The following is a 12,756-nucleotide window of genomic DNA, read 5'->3' as shown; positions in this document are numbered from 1 at the left end:
TCTCACTCTTACAGGAAACTCAGGGTTTACAATGGTGATTTTTAAGGGTTCTATATCCAATTTACCAACTTCCTCAGGAGTAGACCAGATATCAGGACATATTTTACTCTCATCCTGGTCCGTCAGTTTGTACATCTGTACCATTAGTTGATCATTTTGGGGTTGAATACCAATTTTTAATGAAAGAATCAGGTCTCTCCCCAAAAGATTGCATTCTGCTTCTGAAAGTAGTAATAGATCACTAATATCCACTTTTCCTTTTGCTTCAATAAGTACTTCTTCAATAATGGGAACCTTAAAGGCCTCCCCTTTTGCTCCTGGTCACACAGCCCTGGCCCCTTGTCCCGTCAGGCTCTGGGGTGGATCCTGTGGAACATCCTTTGGTGGAGGCTGTGGCTCCAGGTGGGCCGGGGGGATCCCGGGGGACAGGGACCCTGCTGGGCATGGACAGCATGGGACTTGTTGGGAGAAACTGTGAGGGGCAGCTGGGGCAGAGTGACCAACCCAGTGACCTGACACAGCCCCTCTGGGATGTCACACAGCCCCTCTTGATGTCACAGCCTGCTCTGTCATGTCACAGAGGCAGTCTATCATGTCATAGTTCTTGATAATCTCACATAACCCACTCTGTGATGTCATAGCCCACTCTGTCACCTCATGTTACCAGATCATAAATTGTCTCCACCAGGTGAGCTGACACCTGGAGCTTGTTCTCCAAAACCCCAGGCCTATGGAAACCACACAATGTCCATTGTGGGAGAAGGGGAACTGGAAGTTCAGCAGCCTCAGTGTCCTGCCAGCTCAGCCAGGCCCACTGGAATATGGGGGTCCACAACCACCAGGGACCACCAGAGAGACCCCAGGACAGAAGAACTCATGGGTAAAGGGGAGGGGAAATCTGTTAATGATTTTGGGGAAATGATATTCATATCTATGTTTAGTCCAGGACAATCAATGAATATGCGTGCAAAATACAGAATATAAACAGAAACTTTCCTGTTCTCAGCATGCACAGCTTTGGGAGGAGCTCTCCCCTGTGCATCCAGCTGAATAATGAATGCTGCTTCTTTATGCTACATTTGTGTTAAGGAGTTTTCTGTTTTACTGAATTTTGGTAACACTCCCACTGCCAAGCAAAGCTCTGTCTGCTGCTGTTCACAAACAGAGATGGGCTGGTGGCAGATGTGGGGGTCAGAGGCTGCCTGGGGCACAGTGACCATGAAATAATCAAGTTTTCAATATTCTGTGAAAGAAGGAGGGGCAGCAACAAAACTTCTGCACTGGTATTAGGAGGGGCAGACTTCGGCCTATTTAGGATGCAGATTTGGTGGGTATCAAATCAGATCCTAAATTTTTGAAGAGAAACAGCCCTTAAAAACAAAGGAGTCCAGGAAGGATGGACACATTTCAATAAAGTAATCCTAAGTGGGAAGGAGCAGCCTCTGCCAGTGTGGCAAAAGATGATATAGTGAGGAAAATTACTAGCTTGGCTGCCCATTCAGGTTATCTGGGAACTCCGGTATAAAAAAGGACCAGCAACTCAGGAAATGTTTAAGGATGTCATTATGTTATCCAAAAGAAAATTAGAGACGTGAAGCTCAATCAGAATTTAACCTAAAAAAATTTAAAAAAAAATTTTGTATAAATAAGTGTATAGCAAAAGGAGGAATAAGGGAATGTCTACTCCTTATTGGATGTAGTGGAGAATATAGAAACTAAAGAGAAAAAAAGCTGAGCTACTTAACACCTTGTTTGTCTCAATTTTCGATATTAGGACAGGCTGTTCTCAGGACAAATGTTCTCCTGAGCTGGTAAATGGGCACAGGGAGCAGAACAGCCCCCCCTGTAATCCAGGAGGAAGCAGCTGCTGACCTGCTGAGACACTCAGATTCTCACAGGTGTATGGGATTGAATGGGATCCATCCTAGGAGGATGAGGGAGCTGGGGCATGAGCTCCCCAAGCTGCTCTCCATCATTTACCATCAGTGCTGGCTCAGCAGGGAGGTCCCCGAGGACTGGAGGTGCTAATGTGAGCCCATCGCCAAGAAGGGCTGGAAGGAGGATCTGGGGAACTCCAGGCCTGTCAGCCTGACCTGGGTGCCCAGCAAGGTTATGGAACAGATCACCCTGAGTGCCATCCCAGGGCACCCACAGGATGGCCGAGGGATCAGAGCCAGCCAGCGTGGATTTAGGGGTGGCAGGTCCTGCCTGACCAACCTGGTCTTCTTTCATGACCAGGTGACCCACCTGTGGATGCAGGAAAGGCTGTGGATGTTGTGTGCCTGGATTTCAGCAAAGCCTTTGACACTGTCTCTGACAGCATTCCCTGGAAAAGCTGCAGCCCACGGCTTGGGCAGGTTCCCTCCTCGCTGGGAGATTTAAGGGCTGGCTAGAGGCTGGGTCCAGAGAGCGGTTGGGATGGTGCTGCATCCAGATGGTGTCCAGGCACTGGTGGTGTCCCCAGGGATCAGTGTTGGGCCCAGTCCTGTTTAATATCTTCACTGATGATCTGGGTGAGGGAATCGAGTCCACCGTGCACAAATTGCAGATGGCACCAAGCTCGGTGTGAGTGTGGATCTGCTGGAGGGCAGGACAAGAAGACACAACCTTAAGGTACACCTGGAGAGGTGCAGGCTGGACAATAAGAAGAAGCTCTTCACAGAAAGGGTGAGTGGGCATTGGAATGGGCTGGGCAGGGGAGAGGTGGCAGAGTCACTCTCCCTCTCCAGTGGCACTTAGTGGCATGGTCTGGGTGACAAGGCAGTATTAGGGCATTGGCTGGACTTGATGATCCCAAAGATCTTTTCCAGCCTATTTGATTCTGTCATTCTGTGATGATTGGGACACTCTGGGGCCATTGTGACACTGCAGGGCCTTGTGGAACTAAGAGGACCATGGTGACACCGTGCAGCCCCACAGAACCAGGGGTTCACAGTGGTGCTCTGGGGCCAAATGGAACCAGGGAGTGCATCGTGACTCTCTGGGTCCTCATGGAACCACAGAGACCATTGTGACACTGCAGGGCCTTGTCTAACCAAGGAGTTTCACCATTTTGACACTGCAAAACCAAAGAGAGCACTGGGGGACTCCAAAGCCCAGCAGAACCAAGGGGATGTTCTCACACTGCAGGGCCTCATGGAACCAAGGGGACATTGTGACACTGCAGGATCCTGTGTAACCAAGGGACCACTGTGACACGATGGAGCCTCAAGGAATCTGGAAGAACATTGTGACACTGTGGGGCCTCGTGGAAACAAGGAGTCCATTGTGACACTGAGGAGAGTTGCAGAACCACAGAGACCAAGGTGACAGTGTGGGACCTCAGGTGACCATGGGACCATTGTGACACCCTGGGGCCCCATGAAACCAAGGGGCCACTGTGAAATTGCAACACCAATGAGAACATTGTGAAACTGTGAAGCCCCATGAAACCAAAGAGTCCATTGTCACATTTTGGACCCCCATGGAACCAAGGAGACCATTGTTTCTCTGCATGGTCTCATGGATCCAAGGAGACCAGTGTGACAGTGCCGGCCTGGGGTAATCAAGAGGCCATTGTGACACTGAGGAACCATGGACCAAGAACATCTTTGAAGATGACACCAAGCTGAGTGTGAGTGTGGATCTGATGGAGGATGGAGGTAAGAGGGTTCTGCTCAGGGCCCTGGACAGGCTGGATCTAGGGCCCAAATCCAACAAGGTGAGGTTGAACAAGTCCAAGTGCTGGGTCGTGCACTTTGGACACAGCAACCCCTGCAGCACTACAGGCTGGGGACAGAGTGGCTGGACAGCAGCCAGGCAGAAAGGGACCTGCAGGGACTGATGGACAGCAGGCTGGACATGAGCCAGCAGTGTGCCCAGGTGGCCAAGAAGGCAAATGGCTCCTGGTCTGGATCAGGAATGGTGTGGCCAGCAAGAGCAGAGCTGCTGTGCCAGCACTGATCTGCCCCCAGCTCTGCACACAGACATTGCTGCTGCAGCTCCAGAGAAGGCAACAAAAAGGCATTTCTGCAGAAAACTTTGCTGGGAGATCCTTAAGTTCCTTTAAAGGCACCGAGAGAGCAGCCCCTCATTGACACAGTCTGTGGCCACAGGGAGGCGGAGAGAAACAAAAAGAGAAATGGCATAAGGAATGACATTTTTTTGTGGAAAATATTAAAAAAATAAAACAAATTTTAAAAAATCCCAATATGAAAACAACGAGAAGTATCAAAGATTACTTTTATTACAAGTGATTTGCAGAAATTGACCAGCAGTTTAATGCTCCTGAAAGCATCCAGTCATCAGTCTCCACACCTCAGCCTTGAGCTCCTGGTTCCTCAGGCTGTAGATGAGGGGGTTCAGGGCTGGAGGCACCACTGAGTACAAAACAGACAGGGCCAGATCACGGGATGCAGACGACATTGAAAGTGGCTTAAGATAAGAAAAAAAATGAGGTGCTGATGAACAGAGAAACCACAGCCAGGTGAGGGAGGCAGATGGAAAAGACTTTGTGCCGTCCCTGCTCAGATGGGATCCTCAGCACAGCCCTGAAGATCTGCACATAGGAGAAAACAATGAACACAAAACAGCCAAATAAAAGAAAAGCAGTCCCCATAAGAGGCCCAAATTCCCTAATGCAAGAGTGTGAGCAGGAGAGCTTGAGGATCAGAGGAATTTCACAGAAGAACTGGCCAAGGTCATTGCCAAGGCACAGGGGCAGGGGAAATGTATTGGCTGTGAGCAGCAGAGCATTGAGAAAGGCACTGGCCCAGGCAGCTGCTGCCATGTGAGCACAAGCTCTGCTGCCCAGGAGGGTCCCGTAGTGCAGGGGTTTGCAGATGGACACGTAGCGGTCATAGCACATGATCATCAGAATATAAAACTCTGCTGAGAGGAAGAACAGAAAGAGAAAGATCTGTGCAGCACATCCTGCGTAGGAGATGTCCCTGGTGTCCCAGAGGGAATTGTGCATGGCTTTGGGGACAGTGGTGCAGATGCAGCCCAGGTCGCTGAGGGCCAGGTTGAGCAGGAAGAAGAACATGGGCGTGTGCAGGTGGTGGCCGCAGGCTATGGTGCTGATGATGAGGCCGTTGCCCAGGAGGGCAGCCAGGGAGATGCCCAGCAAGAGGCAGAAGTGCAGGAGCTGCAGCTGCCGCGTGTCTGCCAATGCCAGCAGGAGGAAGCGCCTGATGGAGCTGCTGTTGGACATTTGCTGTGCCTTGGCATGGGGATCTGTAAAAAAAGTACCCATGGAATACTTGGGTTTGGAGAGGACTTTAAATATTCCAGCACAGTCTGGGGGCACTTTCCCCCCACTTCCTGCCCAGGGCACTGCTGCCTGGAGCTATCTCTGCCAGCAGCTGCTTCTCTGTGCCCAGGGCTGGGCCCTGCCAGTGCTGCCAGAGCCCATCCAAGCTCTGGGGACTCAGCTCTGCCCTGCAGACCTCTCTCAGCTCTGGAACTTCCCAGGGGCAGCTCTGGCACTGCCCAGGGGCAGCTCTGGCTCTGCAGGCTCTGATGGCACCATCAGGGCAAAGAGACACTGATGCTGCCTGTGAGGGGCCCTATGGTATTTCTGTCACTGCCTGGTTTATTAACATCTGAGATAAATATTATTTATCTTTCTCAACCTGAACTGAGAGATTAATATCTCTGTGAAATTACCCATCCCAGAAACCCAGAGCAGTACATTAAAAAAGCAGGATTTTCCCTTTTATGCAGCCCTTACCTTGCTATGCTCCCTGTATAATCCACTTGGAAATGTTCAGCAGTTTATGTCATGCTAGAAGCAGTCCTGAACAATGCAGCATCCTCCCCACTCAATGAGAACACTTCCAAGCCTTACCAGCTGTCTCCTCCCACCCAGATCTTGTCCCCCAGTGCTGAGAGCAGCTGCCAGGGCTGGCTGAGAGCTGTCCCTGGCAGGCAGCAGAGTCCCTGCTCCAGCACAGCACCCTGGGCTGCAGGACCCTGCTCTGCAGGACAGCCCTGGGCTCCCCTGGCTGCTCTGCACAACAGAAAATCAGAGAATGTACTCACAGGGTCTGTAGGCATTGGGATGTTCCAGCTTTAGGAGATGGCTCCAGGTATAGTCCTGCAGCCAGAGGTTCCTGTGCCAAGAGCTGGCAGTGATTCTGCCCCAGGCCCTTCTCAGCATCTTCCCAGCCCTGACTGATTGAAGCTCTCTGTGCCTCTGTGCTGTGCCGAGGCTGGCTGCAGGCAGTGCCCTAGCCCTGCTGGGCTGGCAGAAGAGCTGCTCATCAAGAGAAATGTGCTTTTGAAGCTCTTCTTGGTTACCAGGAGTCCAGCGCAGCTCAGCAGCACAGACACAGCACCAGGACTTCAATGAGCCTCTGGAGCTTTGTGCTCAGGGCCTGAACATCAGTCCCTGAGAGGGAGCTGAAGAAACCTCTCCAGAACTCCAAGTCAGAATCCAACTCCAAAGTTTCTTGGACATTTTATAGGTCCCACTGAGGGACACAACTGAGAAAGTGTCCCCAGGCCCCAGGAAGAGCAGAGAACTGGAGGCAGTGATGACAGGTGCGGACAAGGAGAAGCCAAGTCTTGGTGCCCTGGGGCACAACAGCAGGGTCTGTGCCACCAAGGGCTGGGAGGAGACAGCTTGTCCTGAGGCCCTGGGGCCTCCTGGCACAGCCCCAGCCAGGCTGGGCACTGTCAGCCCCGTGTCCTGCCCTCAGCATTTCCCCTTAGCCCACATCCCAGTGGCCTCAAGGATCTGCTGGAAGGAGTCCCCAGGGAGTCTTTCCCAGGAATGGCCCTGGAGGCTCTTTCATGCTCCCTGCAGGGAATGCGGGTTTTTCAAAGGACTTTGGGTTTGGCTTTTGCCTTGGAGTCTCTGAGAGGTTTGTGCAATCATGGCCTCCAATTATCTGCTGTAATTAGTCCTTGGAGAGGCTTTGTGAGTCTCTGAGAGGTTTTTGTGCCTTCCTGACCTCCAGTTCCCTCCTCCAAGGAGTCCATGAGGAGCCTATGTTGGGTATCTTCCCTCTTTCTGTTTTATAATAAAGACAGAACTGAAAGAATTTTGTAAGACTTTCTAAAAGCATCTAAACAAACATGAGACAATTAACAATACAACAATAATTAAGAAAATTAAATGTCCTGTTTTAGCTCAACATCATCCAAGCCTTTAGTCCCTTGGATTGGAAGAGTTTATTGAACCAGTCTTTGTTTTCCACTTGAAGCCTCTTGAGCCCTTCCTTCAGTACCTGAACGCTCTTATGGATTGACTCGCTGTGGCTGGAGAGGTTCATGCAACACATGCTCTCAGAGTCTACACAGCCATGCCCATGTGCCCAGAGTAAAAACTCTATCGCTGTTCTGCAAGGTAGCATGTCTGATGGTCTCTATATCTGAGAGCAGGCCACTCAGTGTGAGGGGGGTAGCATTGGTTTGTTTACTTAACAGGCACCCAAGATGGTCTAGCTGTCCTAAAGCTTTAGCTGCAGCCACCCAAGGCAGTCCACATTGGGGGTGCTTCCATCCAATACCTGGATTAAAGCTTTTAAAGCCATCTCTTTGATATCATCCAAGACTTCTCTGGGGATACCTGCTGCTTGATCAACTGGTAGGCTGTGTTGTCCTTCTCCAGCTAGATGGTTGATTGTCAATTCCACACTTGCCTCATTTTTAGCATAGTCTGCTAATAATCTATTCCATCCCCCTTCCCACAGGGTGTATTCTGTAGGTGACAACAACATGGTCCTAATATATTTTAAATCATAGGAGGTTGAGACATATGCTGTAAACATGGCACTCATTAGGCAATTAAAACAAGGTAAGTCCTTCCTATGGTCTTTACCTGCCCTACACAGATCCTTGATTTCCCCATAAACCAATGGCTGATACCTGGGATTCTGCCCCCTTGTTTTATAACATGCGGCGGCAGCGAGGATTTTCGAGACTATTTGCCAGTCTCCTTCCTTAAGTGTTTCTTTCCAAATCCTTTCCTAGGGATCTTCTGGGTTTGAGGGGCAAAGTGGCTCTGGGGAATTGAAACTCTCTTCTAGGGAGGAAGAATAACTTGGAACAGAAATATTTGGATTAGAAATAGTGTAACAGCTGCCCTTAATATACTTCACCATGTGGGTTATATTGTGGCCAGACAGTGAGGCAAAGGCACTGCATTTTGTCAGGGGTTGGGAGGAAGGGCCTTGATTTAGGATGGCAGACTTCAAGGGTGGAGTTCTGGAGGTATGGCCCAGAGTGAAGGTGGAATTGATTGACAGTGGGGGTGTGACCCGCAGTCATGGGGGTGGAGTCTGGAGGTTCGTTCAGGGCAGAAGAGAAGGTTGTGGTAGCAGGAAATGGAGGACCCAAGATGGAGGGAGGATGGTCAGGATCCCAAGTCACATTCAGGCTCCTTCCATCTTGACTCTCCAGGGCATGATTCTCCAACACAATGTGGCCATTGCCATACTGGACCATCATAAAGGGTCTTAGAAGGGCAGATTTGAGGGGAGGTCCCACTTTAGGAGTGACCAACGGATTGAGTTTTCAACATGCTTCTTGCTGATGAAGGGTCTCAAATTTGGTGTGGAAAATGGGGAGCATGCGGGGTGAAATGGGGTCCTTCTTGATTGAAAGATTGTACAGTTTAACTCCCACTGAGTCCCAAAATCAAATGGTATGGATTTCATCAGCAGAGGCCTCCGGAAAACTTTTAAATATCCACCTCATGATTGATTTTAATTAATTCTTTGAAAATATGATGCCATGATAAGTGAGAATGAAAGGATCCATATATGCTCCTTTCTACTCTGGACATCTGGCTGCCCATTTTTCCTGTTCTCTGCCTTATGGAGAAGAGCCACCAGAACACCCCAAATCAATAATGGGATGTGGGTGCATCTTGTAAAAACAAAGTGGCAAAATGGGCAATAAATGTCTTGCATTTCCCCAAACGCACCTGCATTCCTATGCAGGTGAAACCGTCATTGTCCCTGCATATCCTGGGCAAGGTCTCTCGAAGCAACGATGAATCTGCCAGGCCCGGCACAATCCAAAATCCCAGGGAGCACTGGCCTATCCATCAGCTAACCCCAGCTGACATGACTGACACAGGGAGCCCTGAATGTCATAGTCCCTGTTCGGACACCAAATGTCACAATGAAGGTGCCTGCAACAAATCTCTCTGGTTCTCCTGACTTCAGGGTGAGGGTGGCAAAAAGGAAAAGGAGCAGGATCAATGGAGTTGTTTAAAAGGAACTTTAATAACAGGGTGAAAAACAATAAAAATGGAGAAGTTGAGAACAGTATGAGGGGCAGGATCCAAAGATCCAAGACTAAGAGGAAGCAAAAACATGTACACTTGGGGGTAGAACATCTAGAACAATAACTCTATAGGGGAAACAAGTAACCAATGGGGAAATAGAACTTGGACAACTTAGCATAACAACACTAAAGGCTTATGGGGGAAGTCTCAAGCTCACCTTAAGTTAAACAAATGATTCCTAGGGCTTGAAACTCATGCCAAATTCTTTTGGGGTAAAATCTGGCTGACTCTGAGTTACAGCTGGCCTAACTACCGTACCGCTTGTTTGCACTGGCCCCTTGTGACCATGTGGCCCAACAGAGCCACAATGATGTCCTTGGTTCCATGAGGCTCCACAGTGTCTCATTGGTCCCTTGTATCCATAGTGCTCTGTGGTGCCACAATGGCCCTTCATTTCACAAGGCTCCCAAAAGTCACATTGGTCTCCATAGGAAGGAAACCATGGAGGAAACCTCCATGTTTCAGGAGCTGATGAATGGCAGCCACCAGAGGCCAAGGCAAGCCTGACCTTCCTGTCTTGGCAGGTTTGCTTCCGGCAACACTTGGATATTTGAGATTATGGATGCGGAGTCTAACTTAAAACATTTGTGCCTGGAGAAGATAGTTTGTGTTTTTTTTTTTCACAAAAAGAAAAGCACAGATTCCTTTCAAGTGTTTGGAAAACAGGTGAATGCTGCCCCTCAGGAGTGAAAGACCAGCCAGATTTGTCTGTCCTGCAGCTTTCGTCTGGGAGCAATCCTTGGATACACAAACATTGGGAGGTGGAATCCTGATTTTGGCCATGGATACCTGGAAAAAACGGACAGTTCTTTTCCATAAAAAGAAAAGCCCAGAACCCCGGTGTTTCAGGGGCAGATGGGAGTGGTCTTCCACATTCCAAGGTCAAACAGACCCGTCAGATGACTCCTGGGAGGCCAAGGCTGCCACATCTATTTCATGTTCTCTTGCTTTGACAGGGCCCTGCAGTGTCACAATGGGTCCTTGCTTCCATGAGGCCTTGCAGTGTCACAATGGTTCTCTTGCTTCCATGATGCCCTCAGGTGTTTTAATGGCCTCTTGGTTACACAAGTCCTTAAGGATCTTAATGGTCTCCATGGTTCCACAAGGCCCATAGTGTCATAATGGCCTATTGGTTCCATGAAGCCTTGCTATGTCCAATGGCCCCTTGGTTCCATTGGAGCCCAGTAGTGCAACAATGATCCCCTTGTTTCCAGAAGTTCCCATAGTGTCACAATGGCCCCCTTGCTCCCATGAGGCCCTGCAGGGTCACAGTGGCCCTTTGGTTCCATGGGGCCCCACAGTGTCACAATGGTCTCCATGGATCCACAGTGCCTCACAGGATCACAACGGCCCTTTGGCTCCACGAGGCCCTGAAATGCAGCAATGCCCTCTTGGTTCCACAAAGCCCTGCTGCTTCCCACTGGCCCCTTGGGACCATGCGGCCCAAGAGACCCACAAAGATGTCCTTAGTTCCACAAGGCCCCAGAGTGTCACAGTGGCCCCTTGGATCCATGGTACCCTCCAGTGTCACAATGTTCCCCTGGTTCCTCAAGTTCCTACAGTATAACAAGTTCCACAAGGGCCTGCAGTATCACCATGGCCCATTGGTTCCACAATGCCCTGCAGTGTCACAATGGTCTCCATAGGAAGGAAACAAGCAAGCCCCAGTGGTGCAGGGGCAGATGAGAGGCAGCCACCAGAGGCCAAGTCAAGCCAGACTTGACTGTATGGGCAGATTTTGTCCAGGAGTAACCCTTGGATATAGAGAATTTTAGATGCAGAATCCCAATTTTGGCCATGGGTGCCTGGACAAGAAAGACAGTTCTTTTCCATAGGAATAAAAGTACAGAGTCCCTGTGCTTCACAGTCAGATGGGAAGTGGATCTTGACACATCAAATTCAGTGGGCCCTGATAGCCCCCAGGAGGCCAATATAGGCAGACCTGTTCCATGTTCCCTTGGTTTCATGGATCCCCACATTGTCACAATGGTCTCGATTCCATGAGGACTTGCAATGTCACAATGGCTTCTTGGTTTCATGGCCCAACAGAGTCACAGCAGTCCCTTGGCTCCATGCCGCCCCACTGTGTCACAAGGGCTCCTTGTTTATATGGACATCACAGTTCAATCACTGACCCTTGCTTCCATAGGGCCTCTGAGTTGCACAATGGTCTCCTTGATTCCATGATTTCTGGATTCCATTGTCTTACCATCGTTTCCTTGGATCTCCTTTGTCACAACTGACCCGTGGTTCCATGAGGTTCCAAAGTGTCACCGTGGTCGCTGTGAGAGACTGGATGAGATCGATATCCCGAGACACCTTGGAATGCTCGGAATGCCCGTGTGGGGCCAGGGCCAGGTCAGACCTTGGTTTGTGGTGGGACAGAGCCCTGCCCCCAGCTCTGGCCTGGCAGAGCTGTCAATCACACAGCAGGGGCGGTGTTAACCCAGCTCTGATTGGCTGAGCTGCTAATCAATCAATCAATCAATCACACACTAGCAGCTGGTGCTACCCTGGCTCTGATTGGACAAGCAACTGGCAGTCCCACCCCAGGGGCGGGCCCATGAGGGCCCAGGGGGTTAAAAGCCAGAGCACGAGGCCAGACCATGGTCTGGGTTCTGCCTTCTCCTGGAGCTCCTCTGTTGGTGTTGCTGGAACCCAACAGTTGGTACCTATGTGCGTGTTGTTCTATAGATCTTCTGTCTTTCTGTTGTTCTCTATTCCTTCTCCTTGTCATCCTACTTACCTGGAACATTTTTGGGTAACTTCACATGTAAAGGGTTAAAGAATTTTAAGTTAAATGTGTGGGAATCTGAGGCACAGAACATAAGCCTGGGAATTCAGTAGTTATTTGGGAATTTAGCTACTCAAGCTGGGCTTCTTGTGGGATGTTTAGGAGCCTTGTGTTCCTCACTGTTGGGTGAATAAACCTTGTCAGTCTTGCTGGTATCATTTGCTCCCTTTCCTCCAGTGATTTTAACAAACTTTTCAAGGAAGAACAACAAAATATGTCCTTTACACTGGCCACCCGCAACAGCCATTTTCCTCATCAGTTCTCCTACAAGTTGCTCAGAGGAAGCTGCATCCAAGTTTCCAAGAGTTCCTCCAGAAAGAACCATATCCTCCTCAGAGGAGGGAACAATGCTTTCGTCAAAGGCACTTGGGGTCAGACAACAGTGCCTAAACTCACTGTGCCAAAATAATGTCCCAATCTGGTTAAGAAAATTTTAAGAGAGATTCCTCTGCTCCAATTAAGGTGATAATGAAGCTAAATCTAATGTGGATTTTATTAAACTGTAAATGTGAGGTAGAGAGAGAGAGATGGAAGGAAAGAGAAAATGGGGGACAGCAAGGAAGTGACAGAGACAGAGACCTCCTCTGGGGCAGGGCCAAGTGTGACATTGTCCCCTGTGTGTGTGTGGCCTTCCCAGGGTGGGGGTTTTGCACCTGAGCCAGTTTGGGTAAGGGGGGTGCTGTTC

Source organism: Melospiza melodia, unplaced genomic scaffold (assembly GCF_035770615.1).
Source record: "Melospiza melodia melodia isolate bMelMel2 unplaced genomic scaffold, bMelMel2.pri scaffold_44, whole genome shotgun sequence".
NCBI classification, from domain to species: Eukaryota; Metazoa; Chordata; class Aves; order Passeriformes; family Passerellidae; genus Melospiza; species Melospiza melodia.
This window is presented reverse-complemented; position numbering follows the sequence as displayed.